The sequence below is a fragment of the Tachysurus vachellii genome, chromosome 18 (assembly GCF_030014155.1).
Source record: "Tachysurus vachellii isolate PV-2020 chromosome 18, HZAU_Pvac_v1, whole genome shotgun sequence".
Taxonomy (NCBI): Eukaryota; Metazoa; Chordata; class Actinopteri; order Siluriformes; family Bagridae; genus Tachysurus; species Tachysurus vachellii.
This window is the reverse complement of record NC_083477.1, coordinates 1,031,622-1,056,587: the sequence shown is the minus strand read 5'-3', so window position 1 is coordinate 1,056,587 and position 24,966 is coordinate 1,031,622. Positions and strand designations below refer to the sequence as shown.

The 24,966-nt window shown below is 43.6% G+C and overlaps 1 protein-coding gene across 1 annotated transcript in view; it reads right to left on the bottom strand.

Annotated features, from left to right (window-relative positions):
- shank1 (SH3 and multiple ankyrin repeat domains 1) overlaps positions 1 to 24,701 on the bottom strand; it is a 95,803-nt gene extending 71,102 nt beyond the window's left edge. Inside the window, exon 1 of the mRNA XM_060891910.1 lies at positions 24,457 to 24,701. The gene's annotated coding sequence lies outside the window, so the exon portion shown is untranslated. The remainder of the gene's footprint in view (positions 1 to 24,456) is intronic.
- Positions 24,702 to 24,966: the final 265 nt, after the last annotated feature.

Genomic DNA, 24,966 nt, shown 5'->3' with positions numbered 1-24,966 from the left:
ATGAAGATGTAAGCGATAAACCCATAACTGCTCGTCTGCTGGATGATTGAACCACTGAACTGACTCGAGTCTTAAAAACAGGTGACGAGGGAGCGAGTCGATACGGTCGCATCCTCGGAGGAAAAAGCCCAGGTGCTGAATAAAGTTCCTCACGTTAGCCTTTTAACGTTAATGAGTTATTCACGTGGGACTGATGAAGCGTCTGATCTTCAGAGACCTGCTCACTTCCCTGCCGATCCTTCAGCTACACAGGTTTATATAAAGGTCTCCTTTCACATTCCGCTACTCGGGAGCACACAGCAGCGGCTCACAGCCGAAAAGAGAAAAGAGGGTGTTGTCGTAGTGGGAGGAGTCAAACAAGGGTGTGGTCATAGTGGGAGGAGTCAAATATAGGGTGTGGTCATAGTGGGAGGAGTCAAACTTTAACATGTAGGATTGAAATGTTTAATGACAAAAGACGAAATGACGTCCACACTGTGGACTTTTTTGTAGTTTCCTACATTACCCACAATGCCGTTCGACTCATTATAGGATTTAATCCTCGCTTCCTCACTCTGTACAGAATATTCAGTTATTACCAATGACTCTGTTCTCTCCGTTCCCATAGATGGTAAAAAGATCCCAGCATTGCATTCTGGGATGTTTCTTTATATTTAACGCCTTCAGATGATAAAAGATTGAAGAGTTTTTAATAAACACGTTTCAGGGTTTTCAGCTCAGACGAAGCAGATGGAAGATGTTCTCTGTCAGGTGTGGAGCTGCACATCCAAATGAAATATTTAAGTGGCCTGCAGAGAGGCTTCGAGATGTCATCAGACTTCCACTCCATCTTTCTCTTTCCTCTTTCCTTCGCTCCTGCTTTTATGTTTTGCATTTTTTATCAGAGACCTTTCTGTAAAAATGACTTTTATCAGTGAAGTCTGTCTGAGCAGTGCACATGGATCAAGCTGAGCTCAGCACCAGGTCCTGTTTACTAAAGTATGCAGTAAGAGTAGAATTTACAAAATCATTTCTAATGAAGAGGAATTAGCTGTTCATCCTATTAAAGCTCACTTTCTCACTCACTCACTCACTCACACATCTGAGTGCCTATCTCAGGCATCATCGGGCATCAAGGCAGGATACACCCTGGACGGAGTGCCAACCCATCACAGGGCACACACACACACACACACACTCTCATTCACTCATGCAATCACACACTACGGACAATTTTCCAGAGATGCCAATCAACCTACCATGCATGTCTTTGGACCGGGGGAGGAAACCGGAGTACCCAGAGGAAACCCCCGAGGCACGGGGAGAATATGCAAACTCCACACACACAAGGTGGAGGCGGGAATCGAACCCCCAACCCTGGAGGTGTGAGGCGAACGTGCTAACCACTAAGCCACCGTGACCCCCCTCTATTAAAGCTTAACCTTTTATTTAGATTTACACAACAAACAGAAAGGAGTCATTGGTTAAGGTTGACGAGATAAATGTTCATTTCATGTTGAGGAACATGTGAGAAACAGAGTCAGTTCCTGCTCTCACTTATATTGTAGTATGGAGAAACACTCGTCTCCTCATCAGCTTCTCTTTAGTCTCTTTTACTGAAATGACGAAGACAAATGAAGAAGACAAATTCCTCGGTCCTGAAGATGTCACAGAACTTCAAGTTCCAGCTTCACCTCTGACTGGTCCACAGCACTGACACTGGAGTCTCCTTCAGAATATCATATAATATCTGTTCATGTGGAGCATCTGCTGTATGAGTCCCTGTGAATGAGCTGTTACTATAGAAACCTACTATAGGTAATGAATAAGCTCGGGTTCATTTATTATAAAAATAAAGCTGTGATTTGCAGCCACACAACTGTCAGAATTAATCAACACATTCTGAGCTGTGGTCTTCTTCTTTTTCTTCTTCTTCTGGCTGCTCACTTTAGTGCTTGGCTCAGAGGATCTTCCGTCATCTCACTGTCATCTACTTCTGTCACACTGACCGTCCATGTGAACATGTGAAGACCTCACCACCACCACCACATCACTAACCTCCTCTCCGGTCTTCCTCTTCTCCTCCTGTCTGGTGGTTCCATCCCTCCACATCCCTCTCAAGCGCATGCAAAAAAACCCATCTCGTTCTCGTCTCATTTACTTTGTCTCCAAATCGTCCTACCTGTTCTGTCCCTGTTTTACTCGTCACAGTATCTTCATCAAACACCACTACCTCAACATCACCATTCCACCATCCTCATGTACTCCATGTTTCCAGTGAACATTTCCACATCTCCAGACTTCTCAGCCTCTTCTCTACTCTCATTACAGATCACAGTGTCATCCACAAGTCCACCTTAGTCCATGTGGACACCTGTCTGAAGTCATCGCTCCCAACAACTCTATGCAAACACGTTTAAACCCATGAACCCATGGTGCTGCTCACAGATCATCACCAGCAACTCGGAACACTTCTTCTCCATTCATCAGTCCTCCAAGTTTTCATCTCCATAGCTACACTGGTATGTCATCTGGACCAACCACAGTTCCACTTTTCATAAATGTCCTCACTTCCTTCTGAGACTGCTGTGGTGTCACAATTATTTATTTTACACTCTCGAGCAATAAAGTTTTAATGTTGACTGATGGGATTCCTGTTTTGTTGTTTTGCTCAAAATCCGATTAAATCTCCTTCGCTCTCGGCATGAGGTCATTGTTTTGACAGAATCCCACCAAGAAGAACGAACATAACAATCAGACGTTATCCGACTTAATGCTGTGAATCGTACATGCTGCGCCTGAAGTCGTTCATTTACCACGGGCTTGAGCTTAAGAACTCCCGGGAGGTTGTCTGTTCTTCAGGTATTAGCACTTAGAGGGATTTTCATTAGCTGCTTTTTATGGTTCACCGTTTTCGTTTGTTTTTATCCATTTAGAGAATGTTGTGATTGTATATGTAATTGTGTAATGCTACGTTCTTCAGCTGTTCCCTCATTCACACACTCACCTCCTGACATGAAAGCTGGAACCTGCACCAAACGTTTGTGAGATGTTCAAGACGGATTCACGTCGAGTTATCTTTAGTACTGTATATAATCAGAATCCTTAATGCATTTCAACCTATTTATATAAATATAAACGATGGTAATTAAATATTCTTAGGAGGAGCTGCTAGATGACATGATGATTCCACACACTGATGGTTTCAACACCAGTCCTGTACCATTCATCCTACACATTTTTGTGTAAGCTTCTTTACGATCGATTCCCTTCTTGTTTTTTCACTTGTTTCTCTGAACATCAGCCTACTGAAAGACAGACACTCGAGTGTTCATCATCAGGTCCATCTGAATCTGGTGCGATCGCTACAGGAAATCAGCGCAGATCTTCTTTATGACCGAGATGATCATTTTGTGTACATTTTAAACCCGACTGACTTTGAGTTCCAGCTTCTTCTGGACAGAGTTCTGCTCAATCTTCTGTCTGTTTGTTAATCCTCTGGTAGATTTTTATCTCACACACATCCTTTGTTTGCTAACGCTAATACAAGAACAGTTTTGTTTTCCCCTGATGTCATTCCTGTAGAACATGTTTACAAAAGCACTGTGATTTTTGATAAAACTCGCATTAAGCCTCGACATTCTTCTCCTCAGCAAAACTTCTGCATTCAGACTTTCTTCCAAAATCTATTCAGATTCTTTTTCATCGACTCACGTGATCGGCTCCCCGCCTTCTTTATTCTGCAGCATGTTTTCTTTCGGCTGCCGAAGGTCCGAGCTCTCAGAACAACACCACACATCTGTAACTCCTTCTAGAACTCACATTAGATGAAATATAATGGGGTTGTGGTAGCTAGAATATAATGAGGGATGTGGTAGCTCAGTGGTTAAGGTTTTCGACTACTGATTGGAAGGTCATTGGTTCGAATCCTAGGTCCACCAAGTTGCCACTGCAGGGCCCCTGAGCAAGGCCCTTAACACTCGATTGCTCAGGTGTATAAACTAAAAAAAAAAATAAAAATGTAAGTCACTCTGGATAAGAGTGTCTGCTAAATGCTGTAAATGTAAATGTAAATAATGCAGGATGGATTCTGGAATCTGATTGGTCAGACCTGTATTATCTGTGACGGCATTATTTATGCTCTCTGCTAATCCGTTAGCAATATTAAACAAGGCAGTCTGTGACTCTGGTAATTGAGGTCATTTGCCTCACTATTAATGCAGTGTGTGCCTCAGTATCACTCCAGGTAGTTTGTGGTAGTTTGAGTCTCACGGTTAATAGAGGTGGCTTTTTGCCTCAGTGTTGATCCAACTTAACTGAGGCAGCTTGTGTCTCAGGGTTTCTTGAGGCAGTGTGTAATGTAGTGTTTGAGCTCATTGAGTCATCTGTTAATTGGTTAGTTGCTCAGACTTAAATTCAATTTGTGCCTCAGGGAAAAGTGAGGTAGTTTTCGACTTCATGCTTTTTGTGTCTCATTTTGTGACGGAGGTCATTTGTGACTTAGTGTAAAGTGAATTAGTTTGTGCCTCTGCAATGAACCGAGAAAGTTTTTGCCTCCAGGGTAATAGAGGTACAGTAACTAGTTTGTACCTTACTGTTAATGGAGGTGTTTTGTCTCTGTATTAATTGCTTTGTTCTCCAAATAATTAATGTCGCATGTGTGTTAACCGAGGCAGCTTTTAGCTCAGTAATATTTCCAGTTTGTGTCTCTGTGATAAGTGTGGTAGCATGTGTTAATTCTCCCAGGAGGAAATGTGGTGGCTCCTGATGCCCAGGAGCTTTGTGGTAATAACAGTGTGAGCTCAGTGTCGTTACACTGGTATGCATGTTCTCCCTGGACATAAATAAAAGCTTATTACAGCAACACTATACACTCTAATCTATTCATAAGATTTTTAATCTGTGGAAAAACTCTCTATAAATGTTAATTTATGTAGAATGTGGCTGTCATGTAGCCTTATAAACACTGGCCTGACTGACTAAAATCTGATTATGGTTAGTGTTGTGACCGATAAAACAACTGTGTCTGATGTGTTAATGTCTGAAACTACAGCCTTCAGTCAGTCAGTCAGTACGGATTAGATGCTAGAACTGTTTATTCCTGCTAGCTAACTAGATCGCAATAGACTCAAATTAGCAATAACAAATTCTCCTTGTATGAAACTTTCTACACAGAACTTTATTCTTATGTGCCACATAATGGTTTTAGGGAAGTCTGACTGCATTAACAAAGCTGTATAGATCGTTTTCCAGTCCCATGTGACCACGACCATCTCACAGAGATACCAGATGTACATATCGTCGCTGTCGGGCGGAATCCTCGTATCTCCAAAACCGTTATTTTTCAGGACATTAAAAAAAAACGCCGTACCTTATCTGTAGTGCACAGGGTTTAGTCCGTGTTGCAGTGGATTGTCTTGCGCTAAATTCCTGTCCTCAGATGAGCACCAGAACTAGCGGGGGTCAAGATTTTTTTTTCTTTGAGCCCAGTGTTTTGAAGACATTTACCTCAGAAGACGTGTTGATTTGTTGCGACTCTTCTTGAGGAGAAATATGCCGTGAAGCTCTCCCACGGAGTGAGGAAGAGGTGGACAGTTGAAGTGTCCAATGGAGTTATGAGATTTGCGCTCAAGCTATTTTCAAGACTTTAGATTGGTTAATAACTTGTAAAAATAACAGACCCACGTGGGGACTGACCAGTAGCATCGATATGTGAAAAAATATGAAATTTGGACCTACAAGGTTTCCGCCCGACAGCGACGATATATTCTGCTAGATCTCTTCACACTGACTGGTCTCGGCCTCCATGGTTCAATCTTTTTCGTCCAGCACATTCCACAGACACTCGACTGGATCGAAATCTGGAGAATTTATCAACTCGGGTCAAGTCAACGCCCTGCTGCTAACGTGTTCAGTGTAGGAGATTTGGGTGGTGTTCAGGAGGCAGCATGGTCACTCTGAAGCTCTAGAGCTACGCAGCTCCATACACAGCAACCTGTGATGCTCTGCCTGCACGTCGACCTTTAGAAATGTTCACATCCTGCCTAATGTATCAGAGCCACTGACTGCAGCCGCTGTAATGAGATCGTCGTTATTCATGTCACCTGGCAGTGGCTTTCATGCTATTACTGATCAGTGTCAACATTTATGGAAGGAGTCTCCAGTGTCAGAGCTTAGGAACAGCTGTAACTTACCATCTTTAACACAGGAGATTAATTTTATCAGGTATATCAGGTTTTTCTTCTATTATTAAATCAGGTGAGGGAATGATGTTGAACTCTAAATGGATAAAACTCAGGGGAATACATTTATAGGCAAATAAAAACTTTCCTTCACACACACCTTTAAGTGACGTGACATACGGCTAAGTACGGTGACCCGTACTCAGAATTTGTTCTCCGCATTTAACCCATCCAAAGTGTACACACACACAGCAGTGAACACACACACACATTGTGAACACACACCCGGAGCAGTGGGCAGCCATTTATGCTGCGGCGCCCGGGGAGCAGTTGGGGGGGTTCGGTGCCTTGCTCAAGGGCACCTCAATCGTGGTATTGCCGGCCTGAGACTCGAACCCACAACCTTAAGGTTAGGAGTCAGACTCTCTATCCATTAGGCCACGACTCCCCCCACACATCAATTCCCCACCACATTCACAGAAATGTCACTTTATACATGTGACTTTAGACATGTTAAAGTCTTATCTTTGCACTCGTGGCATCTTATTTGGTAAGATTCTCCCCCAGAAGTGCAATAAGATGAAAATGTAGTGCTGCAATACAAGCTGCTCTACACACAGGGGCGAGTTAAAGGTATCTCCAGCTCCCTGAAAGGATTCTGTGGATAATTCGGAGTGATTAACTTTAAATCTGTAAACTGAACCCAGCTCATTTTTAGCTGCTAGTATCACAGACGGGTCTCATAGCAACCAATAAAGAAAACCATTAGATCGGTCCAAAAACAGCTGGAAGTTAGAAGGGTTTTTTTTTTTTTTTTATAACCACACAGATGTGTGAATCACTACCTGAAAACACACTGCTGAGGAGACCGAGAGACGGAGCGAGAAACCCTGAGATTCATTACTCTACCTTCCCGTGTCTCAGTCGTGTGGGTCACCTCCGTCACACCGGGGGGAGGAGTTTGTACAGAGGAGTGTCAATCAACCTGAGGCTAGAACTATATAGCTAAAGTAACTGTAATATGTACAGTGTTATACTGAGAGCTTTCCATACAAGATAGCGTCCACAAAGCATTTTATATGTCAGTCTCGAGTAAATGAGTAAACTAGTTTATAAGACTCCGGTTCACACTGGACAAACAAGCAATTAATAAAATATTAAGGATTATTAGTGATGTTGCTCTGCTTACTCGACTAGCAAGTCACAAAGCAATATGATAACCGATGCCACAAATTCGGAAGAAGAAAAATGAAATTAAATTCAGGAAGGTTTGTAGCTGAGATTGCTGCCGTTTTGGAGCATATGTAATGTAGCTAGTTCTGTTAGCTTCCTTTGCTAATCCATCCTCAGAATGATGCTAAAATGAAGCCTGAGCATGTGCCATATATCACACCACTGACTCACTGATTAATTCTGAAAATCTGATAAGTGATGACACAAAGAGAGAGGGAGGGAGGGAGAGAGAGAGAGAGAGAGAGAGAGAGAGAGAGAGAGAGAGAGAGAGAGAGAGAGAGAGAGAGAGACAGAGAGAGAGAGAGAGAGAGAGAGACACAGAGAGACAGAGAGAAAGAGAGAGAGAGAGAGAGAGAGAGACAGAGAGAGAGAGAGAGAGAGAGAGAGAGAGAGAGAGAGAGAGAGAGAGAGAGAGAGAGACAGATAGAACGACAGAGAGATAGAGAGAAAGAGACAAAGAGAGAGAGAGACAGACAGACAGAAGGAGAGAGAGACAGTCAGAGAGAACGAGAGAGAAAGAGAGACAGAGAGAAAGAGAGAGAGACAGAGAGGAAGAGAGAGAGAGACAGACAGAGAGACAAAGAAAGCGAGAGAGAGAGAGAGACAGACAGACAGAGAGACAGAGAGAACGAGAGAGAGAGACAGAGAGATAGAGAGAACAAGAGAGAGAGAGAGAGAGAGAGAGAGAGAGACAGACAGACAGAGAGATAGAGAGAACGAGAGAGAGAGAGAGAGAGAGAGAGAGAGAGAGAGAGAGAGAGAGAGAAGGAGAGACAGTCAGAGAGAGAGAGAGGGAGAGAGACAGACAGACAGAGACAAAGAGACAGACTGAGGGGGGGGCAGAAAGATTTATTTTATTGCGTTTTTATTATTTCTTCCTCCCTCACTGAGCTTTCTTGTATCTGTCACATTAAACACCGTCTCTCTTTAGTCGAGTCGATGCTTAGAGACATGGAGCATGAAAACTAAACCAGATGTAAACCACAGCGTTCATCTGAGACGTCCAACACCAGCAAACCTCTGGAGAGGAAACTCTACAGAGTGACACCAGAGTAAATGGAGTGAAAAAGGAAAACATTGTTGAGTTCAGTAAAAAGAGAAGAATGGAGCAGTGAGGAGATTAAAGCAAAGTGTTCAGTACTAATGTACGTTACTCCGGTCCACCTTTAAAGGTGCTGCAGTCTTTAAACACAAAGTGTTCAGACTAGAAGAATATCTGAGGCACCAAACTACACCAGCTGAACTTCAGCTCCTCCACTGAGGGACTCAAGACACGTGTTCTGTTTCTATAAACACATTAGAATGGGACCTGAGATCTGTTAATGAATCAGTGTCAGGACTAACTGCTGAATCACTGGTTACTAACAGTACAGTCAGGACTCATTATCTAGTGCTCTAAAGCTGAAGGCTGAATCAACACAACATCACCACATCAACACCACCACATCAACACCACATCAACACAACACCACCACATCAACACCACATCAACACCACCACATCAACACCACATCAACACCACATCAACACCACATCAACACCACATCAACACCACCACATCAACACCAACACAACACCACCACATCAACACCACATCAACACCACATCAACACCACATCAACACCACCACATCAACACCACATCAACACCACATCAACACCACATCAACACCACATCAACACCACCACATCAACACCAACACAACACCACCACATCAACACCACATCAACACCACCACATCAACACCACATCAACACCACCACATCAACACCACATCAACACCACATCAACACCACCACATCAACACCACATCAACACAACACCACCACATCAACACCACATCAACACCAACACATCAACACCAACACAACACCACCACATCAACACCACATCAACACCACCACATCAACACCACATCAACACCACATCAACACCACCACCACAACACCACCACAACACCACCACCACATCAACACCAACACAACACCACCACATCAACACCAACACAACACCACCACCACATCAACACCAACACAACACCAACACAACACCACCACATCAACACCAACACAACACCACCACATCAACACCACATCAACACCACATCAACACCACCACCACAACACCACCACCACATCAACACCACCACAACACCACCACATGAACACCACAACACCACCATCACAACACCACCACATGAACACCACAACACCATCACCACATCAACATCACAACACCACCACATCAACACCACCACCACATCAACATCACATCACTACATCAACACCACCACATCAACACCACCACAACACCACCACATCAACACAACACCACAACACCACCACCACATCAACACCACAACACCACCACCACATGAACACCACAACACCACCACCACAACACCACCACATGAACACCACAACACCATCACCACATCAACATCACAACACCACCACCACATCAACACCACCACCACATCAACATCACATCACTACATCAACACCCCCACATCAACACCACCACATGAACACCACAACACCAACACCACAACACCACCACCACACCACCACATGAACACCACAACACCATCACCACATCAACATCACAACACCACCACCACATGAACACCACCACCACATCAACATCACATCACTACATCAACACCACCACATCAACACCACAACACCACCACATCAACACCACCACAACACCAGCACATCAACACCACCACAACACCAGCACATCAACACCACCACAACAACAATAACACCACAACAATACAACACTACTACCACAACACCACATCAACATTAACACCACCACCACATCAACACCACCACAACACCACCACCGCAACAACACCACAACACCACCACAACAACAATAACACCACAACAATACAACACTACTACCCCAACACCACATCATCAAAACCACATCAACATTAACACCACAGCAACAACACCACATCAACATCACATCACCACAACATCAACACCACCACATCAACACTACAACAACAACAACACTACAACATCAAAAAGTTCTGGAGTGACTATGAACTGCAACATAACTAACTGAGGTTCACTGGGGCAGAAATCACACTGCCCCGTGCTCACGACTGGGAGCAACAAAGAGGGCAATTAATGACAAGGTTATAATATAGATCAATAAAATAAACATAATTGATTGTTATTAGCAAATAAAGAGAAAAGAAGAAGCAAAGAGAAAGAAAGAATAAAATAATGTTCAGTTTTTTTCCTGAAATTAATTCAGTCATTAGTGTGAATGTGTTCAGTAACAAGCTCAGAGCTGCTAAAAGACAGAATGGGTTTTATGACCTACTAATGACCTTCAACTGTCAGGAATAGGACCTGGATTGTGTAATGAGGATGTGTGTGTGTGTGTGTGTGTGTGTGTGTGTGTGTGTGTGTGTGTGTGTGTGTGTGTGTGTGTGCGTGAGGAGAGAGAGAGAGAGAGAGAGAGAGAGAGAGGGAGCGAGATAGAGCGAGAGAGAGAGTGAGTTGGATGCAAGGAAGAGTTTGAAGTATGTGTGGACATGAGAGTTAGTGGGTCAGATATTCACATGCTCCAGGCTCTGTGTGTGTGTGTGTGTGTGTGTGTGTGTGTGTGTGTGTGTGTGTGTGTGTGTGTGTGTGTGTGTGTGTGTGTGCCCAGTCACAAAGCTTTGAACAGTAGCTAAAAATACAACCAGCATCGTCTCGCTTCATTGTTAATGCACATGAGCAGCCAAATCAATCACTCTGAGTCGTTCACTGCATGCTAAACAGCTTAAAGCACGCACACACACACACAAACACACACACACACACACACACACACACACACACACACACACACACTTCTCTCTTCCATGCAAGAGCAAAGTGCATTCTCTCAACACAAGCTGCAGTCTTACATGTTAAATCCTTAAAACCTTTTTAAAAAGTTAAACATTGTAAATGGCTGATTTTATCCCCTGAACTCATCTCACAGTAAACACACCATGAGAGTGTGAGAGTCTCAATGCTTTCGGATGCTCCATTCTGATTGGGCAGATTGTTTCGACTCATTTTGTCGATTCAACAGCAGCCAAAACGTTAAAAAAAAAAAGTACCAAGAACAACCAGGTGAAACCAGTTAGTTAATAGCTTTCTATTCTCCTCTCACATGTCCAGTCCCTCGTGAACATCCTGGATGATATCAGGTGAAGGATTCACAGGACTTTTGAGACCGCAGCATCCTTCGTGAGACTCCCACCATCACACCACACCAAGAGGAGAGTCTGACAGAGGAGTCTGTTCATGACCAGTAACAACTAGTGTGATCCAAACAACATGATTATTCTCCTCAGATCCTGCTCACCTCATCTGGAACAACAATCATGTTCCACGATTCTCATTCTACATGCCCTGTGAGTTCACCTCAATCATCACCGCTGTCAGTCTACATCCCTCCACAAGCAAACAGCTTCATCCTCAAAAGGCTAAAGAGGTTACAGCAGAACTCCCGGAGGCTGACTTCAACCAAGCTAACCTCACTCTGGTCATGCCTTATTTCATTTAAGCACCATGGTACCAGAGACGGAAACACACCGGATCACGGTTACACACAGAATAAGGAGAGATACACATCAGGTTCTGTCCCAGCATTTAGTCGATCAGACACACGACATCGTTAAAAGAAGTCAAATGCTGGACAAACCGATCAGAAGCCAGTCAGAGACGTTCTGGCTGATGGTCCATGGATTCTACATCATCACGCTAGCTCAAAATCTTTCCAAACCAGAGAACTTGGATCTCTCTCGATGTCTGTCACTCTCACATTCTTTCTTCAACAGTTAAACCACAGAGCTGCTGAGTTCTGGACTCTGATTGGTCAGAAGGTGTTGAATAATTCTCCAGACCTGCAGTTTTGACTGTAGTGCAGATATATTTATCTAATTGTTTCTATAGCAACGGCTCGTTCACAGCGGACACTCCAACATAAACAGATTTAAAACCATGCGGATGTGGTACGGTGAGGTTCATGTCACAGATTTGGAAGGAGACTCTATAAGATCCGATGTAACGCTGGAAAATCTACACTTTCTGGTTTCTCCGGAACATGGCGGTACTGGGAGCTGCTAATATTCTAGCTAGCACGCTAGGCTATTCATTTAACTGTTTGGTAGAGGCAAAAAAAATCTGGTTGTGCATTCAGATCCATCTTCAGATGAACAACACAACAAAAGCAAACAAACAAAATAACACCAATGTGGCCTATAATTATCCTGATTTATCCTTTAATCTCAAATTGTGGGTAAAACAAAAGCTGCTCATTTTATAACATCACAGCTGGAAAATATTGTTTTACACACCGTCTGTCTAAACCAGTGTAAAGTTAGAGAAAGCCCAGAGGACTGAGACGTCCTCACGGCAAAAATCCTGCAGCATCTGCAGAACGAGCCGAGCGTCACTCAATAAGCAGATCGGGGAAAAACGCTAACACAGAGCTAAAGAGTCGATCCTCAAACCAGCAACCGAGAGCCGTCTAAAAATAGCTGCGCTTTGATGATGCAGCCGGGAATTATGGGAGATTTTTAACTCCCCTCCCTTTCTCATTCAGTGCATCGCATCTGGGGAAGAAAGAGAGAAAGAGGAAGAGAGAGAGAGACAGAGAGAGACAGAGAGAGAGAGACAGAGAGAGAGAGACAGAGAGAGAGAGACAGAGAGAGACAGAGAGACAGAGAGAGAGAGACAGAGAGAGACAGAGAGAGAGAGAGAGACAGAGAGAGAGAGAGAGAGAGAGAGAGAGAGAGAGAGAGAGAGAGAGAGAGAGAGAGAGAGAGAGAGAGAGAGAGAGAGAGAGAGAGAGAGACAGAGAGAGACAGAGAGAGAGAGAGAGAGAGAGAGAGACAGAGAGAGAGAGAGAGAGAGAGAGAGAGAGAGAGAGAGAGACAGAGAGAGACAGAGACAGAGAGAGAGAGAGAGAGAGAGAGAGAGAGAGAGAGAGAGACAGAGAGAGAGAGACAGAGAGAGAGAGACAGAGAGAGAGAGAGAGAGAGAGAGAGACAGAGAGAGAGAGAGAGAGAGAGAGAGAGACAGAGACAGAGAGAGAGAGAGAGAGAGAGAGAGAGAGACAGAGACAGAGAGAGAGAGAGAGAGAGAGAGAGAGAGAGAGAGAGAGAGAGAGAGAGAGAGAGAGAGAGAGAGAGAGATTTACCAAAAAGACATTTTGTTCTGTTTTTGCAGACACACACAGCTGAGACAAACCCCATCTTCATGGTTCACACTGATGTAAACACCATCATTCAGAGTTTGCACTCACAGTGCTAGAACAATTTATATACACACACACACACAAACTCACACACATACTCACTCACTCACACACACACACACACACACACACACACACACACTCACACACACTCTCACTCACACACACACTAACTCACACACACTAACTCACTCTCACACACACTCACACACTCACTCACACACTTACGCACACACTCACACTCAGACACACACACACTCACGCACACACTCACGCACACACACTCACACACCCTCTCACTCACACACACTCTCACTCACACACACACTAACTCACACACTAACTCACTCTCACACACACACTCACACACTCACTCACACACACACTCACGCACACACTCACGCACACACTCACACTCACACACCCTCTCACTCACACACACACTCACTCTCTCACTCACACACTCACACACCCTCTCACTCACACAGACACTCACAAACACACTCACTCTCACACTCACACTCACTCACAAACACACTCACTCTCACACTCACACTCACTCACACACACACACTCACACACTCACTCACACACTCACACAGACACTCACACACACTCATTCTCACACTCACTCACACACTCACTCACACACTCACTCACACACTCACACAGACACTCACACACACTCATTCTCACACTCACTCACACACACTCACTCTCACACTCACACAGACACTCACACACACTCACTCTCACACTCACACACTCACTCTCACACTCACACACTCACACTCACTCACACAGACACTCACACACTCACACACACAGGGTTTACTCAATCACTGAACCCTCAGAAATATTTTTATCCACAAACTTTCCCAAGAAACTACATTGTGATTTAAATGAACTTTCAGCAGTTTTTTGTGTTTTTTCCTTACACACTCATTACATTTACACTTTCTTGAAGCCTATTTAACACTTTCTAACATCTGTCACTTTAACATGACGCATCAGAGGAATAAAAGACAGAGAAAGGAGCTACTACTGTTTTCAGTCAGCTTTGTGAAGCAGAGTAGACAGGAGGCGTGGCCTAATGCCTGGAGGTGGAGCTTGTACTTTAGAAGAGATCAAGTTACAATGATTTATGTGAAGTTGCTTAAAACCATAGAACAGCTTGCGATCGAAGTGATTTATTCTTCTTAAACTACAATGGTTTTTTTCTTTCATTAAAAAAGGGGATGCGATTTATCTGCTTGTAGCTCCATTTAACACCTGAGCAAACTAATGTTGATGTTATCACAGCATTCGCACCGTCGTCCCTTCACCAGCCTCTTCGATTCAATACTTGGCTGTAGGACTGAATCTGATACCACACGATACTCTGTGTTGGATTTTGTATCCTCTGATGGACATGTGACCAGCTTTCAGAGTCTGGATCAGGAGGAGTGTTTATTTATGAACAGTGATGCTGTAGAGCAGGAATCAATCATCAGAGTTCAGGGTAATTAACCTTGTTAACCAATTCAATCATGACTGGTTTAAAATGGACACATCGATCAAAGCGTCTGATTGTTAAACTCTGATGTCAGTTTCAGCTCATACTGTGAAGGAAACACAGGAAGCGTGTAAATTATGCCTCCAATCATTTCACTGCATCACTGAAATATAACAGTTACGGCCGGATCGTACCGCAGTCTTCGTACGTACTGAAGACTGGACGTCTCTGAGGTCTCACAGCTCGATCCTTACAGGGTTCAACATATGAAGCACTGCTCAGACTGAGACTTCACTACGAGACCTGAACTGCTAACATGAAGTGTGACTGCAGCTTCACGGTCTCACAAAGAGAGAGGAAGAGAGAGGAAGAGACAGATGGAGGAAAGGGAATGAGAGAGAGAGAGAGAGAGAGAGAGAGAGAGAGAGAGGAAGGACAGTGCTGAAGTAGGCCAGAGCGCAAGGGAGTGCCGTCTGTCCCAGATCAGCCGTTTACCTCCGGCAAAATGATGGAACGAGGGAATATGAGAGAGAGAGAGTGAGAGAGAGAGAAAGAGAGAGAGAGAGAGAGAGAGAGAGAGAGAGAGGAAAAAAAGGAGAACATAAGAAAAAAAAGAAGCGTGAGAGAAAATTGAGAGAAAAAAAGGAAAGGGGGATGTTTAAATGAGAGGAATAAATTCGAAAAGCTTAAATCGTTCCCTCAAGAGCCAACACAGCAATGTTAAAGGAGAGAGAAACATTACTTCATTGTCCGTGTACTGACAGAGAAGAAAGAACAAAGAGGGGCAAGAGACATATACACTGTGTCAGAGAGAGAGAGAGAGAGAGAGAGAGAGAGAGAGAGAGAGAGAGAGAGAGAGAGAGAGAGAAGAACTACATAGTGAAGTGCGCTTTGTTCCTATCGATCCCTTCTGTGTAGTTGGAATTCAGATTCTTCATAGGTAATGTTATTAAGTCTCTGCTAATAAACACACACACACACACACACACAAACACACACACACACACAGAGCCATAATGAAGAACAGCTACATCACTGATGCAGTACTAAAGCCTGAGAAAAGCACATAACTAGACCAGATCATGATTGGAAGCTTCCAAGGTGAAGTGTCCTTGGTAAAGTGCCCTTAGTGAAGTGCCCTTGGTGAAGCTTCCATGGTGAAGTCCACTCATCCATTATTACCAAGAGTTCTGAGTGACACTCGATAGCACTTGTGAGTGACTCACCATCACAGCGTATAAAGCAGCACCTGGAGCTCTTTTCAGTCACCTCACTATCCAACTTCCTGTTTCATCTTTATAACATTCATTTTCACAGTTTACCCCATTGGTCTGCGAAGCTAATGTTGCCAACAAGTAATGGAAGTGTATAGCGTCTAGTTTAGCACGGTGTGTGTTCCATGTTCCATGTACATTACAGACCAAGTTACAGAAATTGTGTGGTTCTGGCTAGTAAAATAAAATAAAATAAAAAAGTCATGTAACATTCATAGCTATAATAATTTTACATGATTAACAAATCATTCTAAAACTGCAGAGTATTATGGTGATTTACACATGCATTGTGAACAATATGCTAATCTGGTAGCTATAAGCTTCCATTACTTGTTAGCAACATTAACATTCAGTCAGATTAATCAAACTAGTAAATAAACGTGCTGCTGCTGAATTTGTACAAACTACAGAAAAAGTGATTTTGTATTTTTTTAGCTGTATTTGTGTGAGTAAAATCGTTCAGCGTGGTTATAAAGCGGCGAGACCGCACGCTGATGAGGATGTTATCTGGTGTAGAGTGAATAAGTCTGAATAATGTGCAGATACGTCACCGGTCACAATGTCTGCAGGCAACACCAATTCTTTAGCAGAGACGTGGAACTCTGTGTCACTTTTACTTATTGTGATCGAAAATCTCCTGAAATCTCTTTAGGGCTACACAAAATGACATTTAACACATCTGTTAAGTGCCCACATCTGAACAAAAAGCATAACTGTCCTCCACATCTGGGGTAGTGTAACTGAGTCGGTTATTAAACCACCCGAAGACGAGACTTCACTGAGAATGACAGACATGCTGCCTTCACTGACACAGAGGCCACGCCTCCTTCTCTGTGCCTGATGGACACAGAGGCCACGCCTCCTTCTCTGTGCCTGATGGACACAGAGGCCACGCCTCCTTCCCTGTGCCTGAAGGACACAGAGGCCATGCTTCCTTCCCTGTGCCTGACGGACAAAGAGGCCACGCCTCCTTCCCTGTGCCTGACGGACAAAGAGGCCACGCCTCCTTCCCTGTACCTGACAGACACAGAGGCCACGCCTCCTTCCTTGTGCCTGACAGACACAGAGGCCACACCTCCTTCCCAGTGCCTGACGGACAAAGAGGCCACGCCTCCTTCCCTGTGACTCCTTCAAAGAGATGAACAGACACAAAAGCCACATCTCTTTGAGACAGATAGAAACAGAGGCCACGCCCCCTTCACTGAGACTGACTAGAATTAGGAGTCACACCTCCTTCATCAAGATTGACTAGAACAGACACCACACCTCCTTCTATGAGACTGAGAAAGACAGACAAAAGCAGACAGAAGGGGCAGACACACAGAGACTGACAGACAAAGATCTAAGCAGATAAGACAGACAGACAGACAGACAGACAGACAGACTGCAGGCTGGGAAGCAATAAAAACAATAAAGAAAATAAAAATAACTTTAGCCTGGAGTTTTTCTTGCTCTGAGTTGCGCTTATTTTTCTCTCTTACGCTTTGAGAAGATTTAACACGGCTGAGAGGATTTTCTTTTCTCATTTTTACATCAAGAACATGGACACATCGTTTGAAGTATAAAGAGAGCTGCAAGACACACACGTGCACGCACACACACACACGCACACACACACACACACACTCGGGATGTATTTACACGTTCGGCACACCGAGGCTATTTTGAGGGGTCATAAGGACTGATCCTCTCTCTCACCTTCAGTAAGTGCTTGTGTCCTGCTCAGGGTTGTAGAGGATCTGGAGTTGCTTGGACGTGTTCACCTTTCATACGTCACCTAAACTGTTAGAGAAAATTGTTTCCATGATTTAAGACTGGAAATGAGGAACACCACATATGACCTGGGCTACAGTAATGTGCTGAAACCCAAACCTGGAGCGGTATCAGACTCCAACTGTATATACTGTACATGCATGTGGTGAGAATCTTATTAATCTTATAAGGGCTCTTCTGAGGGAACACTAAAGTGTTAAGATACACTAATGTGTTAAGATACACTAAAGTGTTAAGATACACTAAAGTGTAAAGTGTCAACTATCTGTTAAGATCGTAATACGATTTTAAAGATCGTCATCGTGGGAAACTGTTAAAGCTTCAATTTAGAAGCCTTTTTCTGTCAGAAAAAGTTTAAAGTAAAAGTTTTAATTATCCAAATCCTTAAAAAACATTTGTTTCTAAGAGGGATTTAAAATATTCTGAAAACAGACAAAGCAAGTGAGAGAAAAGAGGACAAAGAAAAACACCACACGGCTCGTCACCCTCGAAGTGACACCCTTCTCCTGGTTTTCTCTGACGGCTCACACTCGTGTGTAATTACCGGCGGCCGATGCAGTGACCTGCAGCATTCGCTCTGTTGGCTGCGCTTCCAGTGCAGGAGATATTATTGTGTAGACACAAAAGATTGCTGAGATTAAACTTGGGTGATGATGGAGAGGGGAAAAAAACTCCCATCCTGAAGCAACACACCCACACTGATCTAAAGAAGCACACATTACCAGAGCGCTACACACAGACACACACACACACACTCACGCACCCACACTCACACACCCACACTAACTCAAACCCACACACACCCACACTCACTCACACGCACACTCGCACACACCCATACCCTCACCCTCACACACACCCACAAACCCTCACCCACCCACACACAATCCCCCTCACACACACACACACACACACAATCACCCTCACACACATACCCACACTCACTCACACGCACACTCGCACACACCCATACCCTCACCCTCACACACATCCACAAACCCTCACCCACCCACACACAATCCCCCTCACACACACACACACACACACAATCACCCTCACACACACTCACACACATACCCACACTCACACACACACCCTCACACTCACACAAACCCACACTCACTCACACCCACATACCCACACACTCACACACACCCACACTCACACACACTCACTCAAACCCACACTCACTCACACCCACACACACGCACGAACACACACCCACACTCACTCACCCTCACACACACTCACACACACACTCACACACACCCTCACCATCAGGTTTGGTGGGCGTGGCACTAGAGGACACTCTGAAGAAGCTCTGCTAGTTTTAAACTTAATCTTTGACAAAAGATAAACCAATCTTTTCTGATTTTTTAGATGAAGGTCTCCAAATACTTTGTTCACACTTGCAAGTGACAAGTGACATTTGTACTGAGATTTTCCCAATTATGAGCAAATTACCTTTCACACAGAAGATCTCTCCAATCAGAACCGTTCGGTGCATGCAGTCCAACACTTCCTCAGCAACGCACTCACAACTTTAGTTCTTACCAACAATCAGTTCCCTCTTACAGCACCATGCTCAGAAGTGGAGGACAAACCCATTACTGTGGATGCATATCTTTTCACATAAACCTCTATAGTTCATTTTATTTCTCATTAGAACTAAAAATGTGCTGGACAGACCACACCCACAAGCTACAACAGTAGCAGATTCTACACAACAATGAAAGACAAACTACACGTGACTTGAGAAACGTTTCAAAGGGCTAGACTCTTCAATATTCTAGGTCTTCTAACATGATGTAAAAGTTGTCCTACCCTAATTCTTAAAGCTTCCCCCAACACATATCACAGACCATCTACAGCAGACCGTCTACAAAGTTTCCTGTTTATGACACGATTCAAGCCCAACAGCTTGAAGTAACACACTGCATATTTGTTTCATAATCTCAATGATATGATAAAGTTGTCTCTGAAAGGTCACATCAGGACAAATGCAGTCTGATTTAATTGCTTTCTCATCAGGGTCCAAAGAGCAAATAATCTGACAGGAATAAAGCAAGACACAGTGACTGGGATTAGTGTCAAATTTGTCCAAGGATCTCGATAGGGGTGTGTTATAATATAACTGGAGCAAATAAACAAGCATCTCTGGTCCAATACAGTATAACCTCACACTTTGTATCTATGCATAGAAGAAGGCTTCAGTGCCTGTACGTGACAATGAAAGAGGAGTACAAGTAAAGGAGGTGTGGCCTCTGTGTCTTAATGTCAGCTAAGGAGGTGTGGCCTCAGTGTGTGATAGTCCCAATGAAGAAGGGGTGACCTTAGTTCAATTCAATTCACTCTCTCTCATTTTCTACTGCTTATCCGAACTACCTCGGGTCACGGGGAGCCTGTGCCTATCTCAGGTGTCATCCGGCATCAAGGCAGGATACACCCTGGACGGAGTGCCAACCCATCACAGGGCACACACACACACACACACACACACACACACACACTCTCATTCACTCACACAATCACACGCTACGGACAATTTTCCAGAGATGCCAATCAACCTACCATGCATGTCTTTGGACCGGGGGAGGAAACCGGAGTATCCGGAGGAAACCCCCGAGGGGTGAACATGCAAACGGGGAGAACATGCAAACTCCACACACACAAGGTGGAGGCGGGAATCGAACCCCCAACCCTGGAGGTGTGAGGCGAACGTGCTAACCACTAAGCCACCGTGACCCCTCAATTCAATTCAATTCTAGTTTATTTGTTTAGCGCTTTTTACAGTTGACATCGTCTCAAAGCAGCTTTAAAGAACATAAACATAGAACAAAAGGTTATTATAAAGAATAATATAAAGATTAATATAATACAAAATTCAAGATTAATATTAGATATATTCAAATGTGTTTGTATTTATCCCCAATGAGCAAGTCTGAGGTGACTCAGGTGACTGTGGGGAGGAAAAACTCCCTTAGATGGTAAAGGAAGGAACCTTGAGAGGAACCAGACTCAAAGGGGAACCTCATCCTCATCTGGGTGACACTGGGGGTGTGATTATAAATATACAGTCTGATAAATGTTGTATTGATGCAAAAGACCACATGGAGTTCACATCTTCTCTTTAGTATAGCAGAGTCCAACTGGAGCTGGTAGATCTGTAGATGTCTCAGGATTCTCAGAGTCATCCACATCTCTGTGGAGGTCCAAAATCTTCATCGCACGGAAGACGATCAGAGCTGGTACAGTTTCTGGATTCCTCGGGATGGGTAGAAAGAGAGAAGCAGTGGAGAAGGATTAACATATCTGCTGTTCAGAATATTTGCAAGTCTGATGTAATAGTGCACAATATTATGGGATGTATTATGTGTACGCCTGACTAAAGAGATGAGTTTTTAATCTACATTTAAACTGGGAAAGTGTGTCTGAGCCCCGAACACTATCAGGAAGACTATTCCAGAGTTTGGGAGCTAAATAAGAAAACGCTCTACCACCTTTAGTAGACTTAGATATTCTTGGAACTACCAGAAGTTCTGAATTTTTTTATCTGGTTTTGATGAGATATATAACTGTGTATTGTCAGCATAGCAGTGGAAACTAATCCCATGCCTTCTAATGATGTTCCCTAATGGAAGCATGTATCTCGAGAAAAGCAGAGGTCCTAGAACTGATCCTTGAGGGACCCCATAATTAACTGGCAATAAACTGGAGGATTCACCATTTAATTCTACAAAATGGTATCGATCAGACAGGTAGGATCTAAACCAACTTAAAGCCTGTCCATGAATACCTGTGTAATTTTGTAAGTGATCTAGGAGAATGTTGTGATCTATAGTGTCGAATGCAGCACTAAGGTCAAGTAGAACTAATAGTGACATACAGTCTTGGTCCGAAGCTAAGAACAGGTCATTTGTAACTTTAACAAGTGCAGTTTCTGTGCTATGATGGGGTCTGAAACCTGACTGAAACTCTTCAAAGATATTGTTCTCCTGTAAGAAGGAGCTCAGTTGAACAGACAAAACCTTTTCTAGTATTTTAGACATAAACAGAAGATGTGAAATAGGTCTGTAATTTGATAGTTCATTAGGATCTAAATTCTGTTTCTTAATGAGGGGCTTAATAACTGCCAACTTGAAGTATTTAGGGACGTAACCTAAAGATAGTGAAGAGTTAATGATATAAAGAAGAGGCTCACCAGCGTTATGTAACACTTCTTTCAGTAATTTATTTGGAATAGTGAACAATTTGTTGATTTAGCTGTAGTAATAAGCCTGTTAGTCCCAATGTAGGAGGTGTGTCCTCAGTGCCTGTTAGTGCCAATGTAGGAGGTGTGGCCTCAGTGCCAGTTAGTCCCAATGAAGAAGGTGTGGCCTCAGTGCCTGTTAGTGCCAATGTAGGAGGTGTGGCCTCAGTGCCAGTTAGTCCCAATGAAGAAGGTGTGGCCTCAGTGCCTGTTAGTGCCAATGTAGGGGGTGTGGCCTCAGTGACAGTTAGTCCCAATGAAAAATGTGTGGCCTCAGTGCCAGTTAGTGCAGATGCAGGAGGTGTGGCCTCAGTGCTAGTTAGTCCCAATATAGGATGTGTGGCCTCTATTCCTGTCAATCCCTATGCAGAAGGTGTGGCCTCAATGCCAGTCACTCCTCCAGTAGGTGTGGACTCTGTACTTTTCAGTACCACTGAAGGAGGTGTGGTCTCAGTACCTGTTAGTCTCAATTCAGGAGGTGTGGTTTCAATGCCTGTCACTCCCCTGAAGGAGGTGTGGCTTCTGTTCCTGTCAATCTCACCAAAGCTTAGTTTTTGTGCCTGTTATTCCAAGTGGAGGAGAATACATTTTTAATCATCCCTATGGTTAAATGATGGAAGCTCAATAGTTAACTTTGTGTTAGTGACCAAAATATTGTAAAACTGTTGTTCTCTTAAGCAATAGAGCGCAGCTTTGTGTTTGTACTGCTCGTATTTCTATATTGTCATACTAACCGATACACATAAATATGCTCAGTTTAAGCATCATGTGAGTCTGCAAATGAAATTGGATCTAATTGGCTTCAAATGTGGAAATGGATAAACTTTCCTTAAAGCAAACCTTTCTCCTAAAAAGACCAAGAATTCAAACAGGAACTTGATTATAGAGGAACATCAATATACACATATATAACTGTGCAGGTTTTAGTGAAAAGAAGTGGGTGGGCTCTGTAAAGACCGGTTCAAGCAGTTTTATGGTTCAGGGACTGACAAAAGTGACAAAAGTTTGGCTGGAGAAAAACCAGCACCAGCCTGCAGTACCACAGATGATCACTCCTGAAACAAGAACCTCAACATGTGCAAGGGGAATATATAAAAAGAAGAAAATCCTCGAAGCACACATATATACTGTTACATCAAGATTTATACTCTGTATCTACTGAATGACATAAAGCCAGTTGGAAAAATTCTCCAAGTTCTCACAAAACTATAGATCCAAACTTTACAAAACAAATCTTACTTCAATAAGAAACCTAACTGAATTCGAAGGTTTGAGCAACGTAATTCAATTTCATTTTATTTCATACATACGAAATGGTAAAGAAAGGATATTACGCTCAGGAAAACCCTTACCTTGCCCTTTTCAATGGTTGGGTCTTCAACCAGTCACAAGTTTGTGAGTGTATAATTTAAATAGCTTAGCATCAGAGAGAGAGAGAAAACCAGCTCGGCATAACATTGGAGAGCAGAACTTGGTGGGTGTTAATAAGCAAGCGAGTCTTCATGCATGCCAATGTGTGTGAGTGGGTGTGTTACCAAGAGTGACAGAAGCCTGAACATCACCACACCGTTCTATCAGAGCTCTCACTTCATCACTGACATACTGAGCAGGTCATTTTCACAGATAATTCATTTTGATTTCTTCCTCATCCTCCTCTTTCTGCACAAACTGGCTCCAACCAGTGATTTAAGTGCAATTCAAACAGGGACACAGTTTGTGTTCCTCAAACGTTGTTGCTGAAGCACAACTCCACCAACATTCGACTATCTATTCCTTCTCCCATGCAGTCCAGTACGGTAAATGCAGTCCACATGTGTGGACCTGCTCTGCTCTGCAGAAACACCACAAGGAGGAACTTCTGGTCAAAATCTACCAATCAGGTTCACACAAATTCGTACTTGCATGGAGGAGAAGAGAAATTGCTCAAGATTTTGCATCAACCCCACCTTCTGAGCAAAGAGCTTTTCCAGCCTTCTACGCATTTTTTGTGAGAAAAGCAGGCTTACTTACTGTCTTCCGATGGTTGTCTTCTTTGGTTGTCTGTGTGTGCAGATCCCTCAAGATTTAATGAGACAACAAATCCAGCAGCAGCAGCAGCAGCACAGAGAAAAAGAGAGAAATAAACGAAGGATGGAGATCAAAGAAAAATGGGGAGGTAAAAAAGAAATGGATAAAAGAAATAACAGTGACAGTAACTGAATCTCTGGAAATCACATCGTAGAGTGAGGAAAGGGATGGCTGGGAGAGACAGGAGAAATGGGAGGGATATCCACGGCGTTCTAGCGGACTGGAAGCGCTATAGTAACACTTCTGACAATCCTTCTCTCCCCCCTCTCCCTCTCTCTCGTTCCCCCTCCCTCTCTCTCAGTCGTTCAAACAGCCCTGATCTCTCCGTCTCTTTCAGCTGGTTGGTTGCTTTCTCTCCTCTCTCCTCTTGTATGCTCTGTCCCTCCCCCCCATTTTCCTTCCTTCCTTCTTTCCCTCCCTCATTCTCTCTCTATCCCTCCATCTCTTTCTCTC